Raw genomic sequence first — 7,471 nt, 5'->3', positions numbered from 1 at the left:
TGTTGGATTAAAAGAATCCTCAGTTTACACAATTTGTGTCATGTCAACATGAATTATTTGTACATCACAGTTGCATCTTATGGGGAATGCAAATGATCATTCTGAAATCACTTCAATCTCACATTTTGGAAGCTCTTCACAAAGGTCAGTTTGGCATTGTATGGATGAAGGTCATAGTCTAGAGTCATGTCTGGTGGTTGGAGATCAACAAATATTTTTAGAGGAAGGCAAAGTATTATATTATGTGTCAACAAATTCAGCATGTTTCTGGCCCAGCTCATCTACACTCTTGGTCATGGCTTCAGACTCCTTGAAAACGTATTCACATGGACTTTGCTGGACCTTTGGAAGGCTATATGTTTTTTATCATGATTTTTAGAATGATTTCTACTACAGGTATAAAGACCACTGGACAGCTTCATACCTTGTTTAGACAGATTGGTTTACCATTACAATTGGTAAGTGACTATTGACTGCAATTCTGTTCTGAAGAATTTCAGAGGTTCCCAGCTTCAAATGGAATTCTGCACATATGCTCTGTTCCATACCATTCTGCTACAAATGGACTAATAGAACACTTTGCATGGGATTTAAACAAGGTTTAAGAGCTAAAAATGGTTTATGAGCTATTTTGAGTCATCAGCAGAAATTAGACAATTTCTTGCTTGTCTACATGAGCACACTACATGCTACTACCCAGGAGACATCTGCAAGTCTTTTCTTGATGCAGTCTTTGCATATCTGTTGGGACTTACTACATCCTGATATTGCCTCACATGTAGCCAAATCCCAAGCTATGTAAATTGATCAATGATGTGAGAATTGTCATTATTTTTTCAAATAAGAGACTATATGTGGACTAGCAATGAGGGTTGTGGAGTGAAACAGGTACTTAGAGAACTTTTAAAATGCACAGGACCTGTTTTGTTTGAGATAAAACTATCCAATGTTATTTTGTGGAAATGACATATGGACCAGTTGCAGACTTGACAAGTATCAGAGCCCAGGAATATTGCAGTAGGACTTCTGTTCCTTCAATAGAACCTCCTTCTGTTACAACTCCTAATTTTGAAGACTTGTTGGGAGAAACTTTGGTGCCAGATCCAGCTGACTCCTTACCATTTATTGTTCCTGTTGTTCAGGACACCACCATAACACCATCACCACCTTAGCCCAAGAGAGTGTGAAAACAAGTTGTGCACATGAACTTCCATGTTGTTTAGTTAGTGAGTTGCTATTCCAGGGCAAAATAATCCCTTACAATTTGAGAGTCTGTGCTAGTCAATGTGCAACTTTTAATTAGGTTATATAGTGGATCATATTAGCCATGTAAAGATAAGGTATATGCATTTGGAAATTTTTTGAAAGTAGGATGTAGGGATGAGATGTCCTGTCTCTTTAAATGTTTGAACATTCTCCCCTCCCCAGTGCAAAGACTCACTTTCATGTTAGTTTCAGTTTTGAAACCTATTTCCTTTTCTGCTGGGTCCAAATATTTTTAGTAAAATAGTAAAAAAGTTAGTATTTTGAAAAATGGAGGAAAGGTGAGAATTGATCTAGAGTAGCCTCTTTATTATGATAGGTTTGCATTCCCTACTGGGAATGTTTGAGTTTCACCAGGAATTTAATGAAGAATTGATCATTTCAAGTACCTCAAACTTTAGGAGAATGGATCTTTCAGTTGTTTGCTCAGGCACAGCTTAATTATGCAGAGTTTAACCACCATTACAGGAAATAAAAAGTGATTTTTGTTAGGAAAAAAACCCTGTATTTTGCATAATCCTCAGCTATTTAAATATTGCATCAGTTCTGCTTGAGGTTTTTGAGGTTTTTGTGTTAGAACTGTATTGTGACTAACACAGTTTCCACAGTTGTTAGTACTGGTCTCTTTGTGCTGATGTTTCTTCACAGCTCTTTTTAATTTTATAGCTTTTTGGGAGCTTTCTGAAATGTTTGGCCAGAATATTATTTCTGAGATGCAGTGACTGAGTAACATGGAAGAGAGGAATTACCTCAGATATTCACAAGTGAATTGTTAATGAGAATGTGTAGCTGAGTAAAAATATCACGTTATCTTCTCTATAGAAAATTGCACTCTGATACTGCAATTTGCATAGCAATTTCACTATAATGTTTTGAATTGTGCTCATTTGTATTCAAAAATATCTACAGTACCTACATCAGTGGCATTCACTTCCCATCCCATTCTTGTATATGGCACAAATATGGCAAGTAGCTTCCAAACAGCAAAGGTCAGTAAAATGTCTTTTGCAGGGAAATCACAATGGATTTGGAGAATTTGTAAAGCATTGCTTTGTATTGTCATTTTCCATTGAAAATGAGTGTTTTCGAAATTACTATAACGTATTTTTTTCAGTACATCTGCCTTGCTTGTCTTCTGCTTACCTACATACTCATGCATGGCTGTCAGCTATTTTAAGAGTTTCTTGGAATGTATAAGAGGTATAGTTCAAACAATTGTCAGAACCCCCTACTCTGGATGATATTTTGTCAAGTTTTCAGCCATTCTAAGATTGCTTGCTTTTTGACAAGCTAGCAGAAAGAGCTACAGAATACACATACCATTCCTAATATATAGAATTACTACAGGTATCTGTCAATCACGTAAAGAAAATTAAAATACTGCATAATTATAATATATTTAAGCATGATAGATATAGTTGGCAATTTATTTTTGACACATAGTGTATCAGTACTATTATTTGATAAAAGAGACTAAGAAAAGTTGCTGTAGGCTAAACTGCACTGTATCATGAAAGATGGCAAAGAAATGGCTATGCTTGGATTTCAAATTTTAAATAGATGCCTTCTCCTTTTGGAGTTAGATTGAAGCAGTTACTTTTCTACACAGTGATTCTGAAGCAAGTGTTTGCAATTCATGGACACTGCACTTGTAACAGTGATGAGGGAAGGAAATCTTAAGGATATTCACATGATTATCATCATCATTTACAGGTGCAAGATACCTGCTCATTTTTTCTATGGCGATCAGAGGTATATTATGGAAAAGAACAGATAAATCAGAGAAGATGGACACTAAATGTACATGCACATCTATTAACCTGACTTGTTCCTATTTATTAGAATTTGGGGGATTTGGGGAGTTTGGATGCTTTTATAGACATCTCAGAAAAGAATTAGACCTGGCAACTCACTTTTAAAACTAGCTATATAATTGTCAATCTTTGCCCATCACCAAGATGTCTGATCAACTATGTTCTCTCTGATATATGACTTAAATACCAGACACATATCTTGATGCAGTGTTAAAGTTGCAAGTTAAAAAAGGTCAAACATCATCTAATTAAAACTATGATTTTCGCAGCAGCATTAATTTGGCCATATTGCATCTCCTGTATTGTATGGTATACAGCAGAGGGTAAAGCATTGCAAGGGCAGACTTTCAAAATGGGTGCTTAATTAGGCTCCTAAATCCATATTTAGGCACTTACATAATTGTCTGTTTTTGAAAGTGCTGGGCACTTAGGGGCTTCCACGGAATTCAGTGATACTGAGGGAAATGAGTGGGAACTGGTGTCTGGTAAGCATTTTTGAAAATCAGGCTATTCATTTAGGTGTCTGGGGCAAATATCTCCACCACTTTGCCTTAATAAGTGGGTTTTTTTTTTAAAGTGTGGTTAAAGAGCCTCTATGGTCAAAATCATCTCCAACCCCTACACCTGTGCAGTTTATCAGCCCTGCCCCCTTCCCCCGGCCAGTGGAGCTAGCTTTCTGAACGAAGTAGAGCTAGATCCCAGGGTTTCCAGACTGTGTTATGAGCTGGATTATACCATCAGCCTCTGAGGTAAGAAGGTGGCCTGGTTTGTTTCTTTTGTTGACACTGGCCTGAACTAAGTCTTAGCCTTTAGCCATGCAAGAGGGGGTGGCAGCTGAGATTTCCTGTGGGGTCTGAAAGATTACTTCCCCTCCTTTGTGTGAGGGAAGGGCCATGGAACAATTTTCCTTTATGTCTGGATTCTTTTATGCCCTGGGGAAGTGGGTGGACTTGCAAAGAAGTATTTCTGGAGAACAAATATATATAAAAAAGAGCAAATATAAAGTCTGCATGGAAAAATAACACAATTACTCCATACTCCAGGACCACACAACAGGACTGCTGTTGCTTGGGCAATGAGGCACAAAATAAGAAAGGCACCTGATTTCACCCCAAAAGGGGTACCTCAAAATGTAGTCTTTGACAAGGTGCCTAAATATGGATTTAGGAGCCTAACTTTTTCTAAAAAAATTCTTGACCAAAGTTACTGTATAAGATTATATTCTAATATAATCATAAAGTTTTGGTATCCCTACTGCAACAAAATAGGAAATAGAATGAATCATCAACCTTGATACTACAGAATAAATACATAAAATAAAATTTGTATCCATAATTTCAGAGGCCTCTCTGGCCTTCAGATGTTTGTGTGAACACTTTCACTCCTTTGTGCAAGTGTCTGATTCTCTAAAGACTACACAGAATTTACACACTTCTTTTCAGAAATGGAATTATTACTGCATTGAAATTCCATTGCTCCAGAACACTAATGATAGTGTACAGTGCTTTTATTTTTTCCATGTACACAGAAAAAAAGTTGGATTTTTTTTCAGGCTAGAGAATCTTTTTCAGATTAAGGAAGATCACAAAAAACAACAAATATAAAGTCTGCATGGAAAAATAACACAATTACTTCTCAATCACTGCATTTGAATTGAACTATAAAGTGACAGATGCAGGTACATATCTCTACATTTGAAGATACATTACACAGATAGCTGGATGACAGCATCTTTTTGTTATATAGCTGTCAAAATAAAATAATTAAATAATGCACACTATTGCTGAATATATGGTCCACACTGAATTCAAAAAAGAAAAACGTTCGCATTTTATATAGAAGGATAAAAATGGATTTTCAAAAATGTAATCCAACACCAATGTAATAAAAGAAAAAGCTAAAATCAGTATAAATATTCTTTGACAAAAAAACATTTAGGTTGAAGTTAGTTCACAGAAAACCAGGAGAACTTACACTTATGAAATAATACTTTAAAATGTAGCCATACAAGAGAACCAACCTGTTGTCCAGCTGATAAGTGTTCTATGTAGTTGATGCTTAACATTTAAGAACATCTTTTCTTTTGGGGTGTATAACTAGACTCCTATTTTTGTAAATGTAAATTTGATGCTGCTTTTGCATCTTTATGCCACATACTGAGATTGACTTATCTTGCCACACAATTTTGAAAAGGTAACAGGAGTTGTTCTTGCACCGTGATTGTAGCAGCATTTGCTTTCCTGCAGCAATATAGCAAAACTGGCCTTTCGTGTTGTTTTTGAGGAGCATCTGTGGCACTGGAGTTAGCAGCAGAAGCCACAGCAGGTATCCCATGTACAGCGTTGCAGGCAGCAAGAGTGATCTTTGGCAAGAAGCAAACTCAAGTGTTGCTGCTGACACAGATTGCCCATGAAGATAGCTTTTTTTATTTCCAGTTGGCTTTTGTCAGCAGCCAAGAAAGTTCCACATGCACTCTTAATGCTCTAAGGAAAAAGTAGCTTATTGTGAGTAAGTTAGAGGTAGATCATTGCCAACATATGGCTGATTTTTGAGAACTGGGGAGCTATTATGATGGCATTTAGGAGCATAGCTTTACACTAAACATTTTCACAAAGATAGAGAGAAAGGCCAAGACAGCAACAAAAAGAAGAAAAAAAAAAGTAACTTACTAGCAATCCTGGTTCTCTGAGAGTGTGGGCTGTGCACTTTGCTACTGTCTAAAACCCAGTAGTACTACTGAGGTTTGGGAATCCTGTAGAAAAAGCAGTGCCTATTTGGACCATATAGTCACTCCCTCATACTGTTAAATACTTGGAGATGAATTCTGGTGGTTCCTTAGTTCCAGCCTTTCTGCAGCTAGACATGAGCACAATGGCCACCACACAAAGAGCTTCTTGTTTTCTCCCTCCCCTACCAGGCAACTCTCATTAGTTCTTTTAGTTTAGGCATTTTAAATAAATATCTAGAATGTTATATTCACTTAGGTACTTTTAAGTAGTTCAATACCATTGCATAGACAGGAGGGCTGGCCTGTCTCCTTCTGCATTCTGAGAAACGGAGTGAAATCATCAGCTCATTGAAGTCCGGGGTGGGGGTTGCCATTGACTTCAGTGGGTTTAGGTTTCACCTATTATCTTTGAATGAGACCCTTGTGCTCTTATTTTGAGATAAAGCAATTCCATTCCTTCATTTATCACAGACTCTAGTGATAGAAAAGACCCATTAGTTCAACCAGTCCATGTGCCTGTTGTTGAAGAATCCTTCCCTATTGCATATATGTTAGTGTTTTGCCCAGTGCAGTTTCTAAAGTGATGGAGTTAGTCATTTTTCTTGATAGTCCTTTGGACAAGATAAATGATCTTACCATATGGACATTTTCTCTGATACTCAATAGTCTCTAAGGTGCTACAAGTACTCCTCGTTCTTTTTACTGTTAGAAGCGATGATGTAGTATTCAGGCCTGTATATTTGCCTCAGATAGAATTTTGGGGTTTGTTTGCCCATTTTACTTTTGATATGTTTATATTATGAATATTTGTGAACAAACAAAGACACTGTGTGTTACATCTGCCCACAAACAGATGGGGTGAAGAGAGATAAGAGACAGAGCTAAAGTGTTGCTGGGTAGAGTGGGCATTTAATATATGAGCGTACACTTGAAGGACATTCCTGCCTCAACTCCTCTCCTGAGACAAGGTCAAGTAACCAGTGGGGAGAGGCAAGGGGGATGAGTGGGAAGGTATAAGAAACACTAAAAAGCCAAAGAAATGCCTGTCCCTGACTGAAGCTCCACCTTACCCTCCCATGGGATACAAAAGTCCCCAGATCCAAGACTCTCCAAAACAGAACATGACCATAAATAGTAATGGGTGGGACCAAAGGCATGCACTGCAGGTATAATTATGTCTGCTAAGGAAAGGGGGACACTGGGAAAAAGACTCTGTAAGCATGAAGAGCTATGGATATTCTTGCCTGATTAATTCCAGTAAACATTGCATTGCCTGCACTTTGGACTTCTGGTTTTCTGTTTTCTGTTTGTGTATCAAGAACCACGGGAAGGGCGAAGGGTGAAAATGCTTAACACTCATTTTAAAATTTTTGCTTAATTAGAATCATAACCCCTTTTATTAGTCTCAGAAATACTATAACCTTCTTGATACTTATACCTTTCAAATATGGGATGATAGTTGCCAGGATTATTTTATTTCTGAAGATTCAGAGTCGGTAAGCTTTCTCCAGTCCCTTTAAAAAGTAGTTTTCCATAACTTGGTATGCAAATCATCCAAATTCATTTTTTTTCTTTTGAACAGCAAATGTTACAAGTAGTCTTTGCCTATTCTTTATCAGTCATTGTTTTAAGGTTTTCCTTAATGTGACATTGCACTCCATATCTT

The sequence above is a fragment of the Gopherus evgoodei genome, chromosome 5 (assembly GCF_007399415.2).
Source record: "Gopherus evgoodei ecotype Sinaloan lineage chromosome 5, rGopEvg1_v1.p, whole genome shotgun sequence".
NCBI lineage: Eukaryota > Metazoa > Chordata > Testudines > Testudinidae > Gopherus > Gopherus evgoodei.
This window is presented reverse-complemented; position numbering follows the sequence as displayed.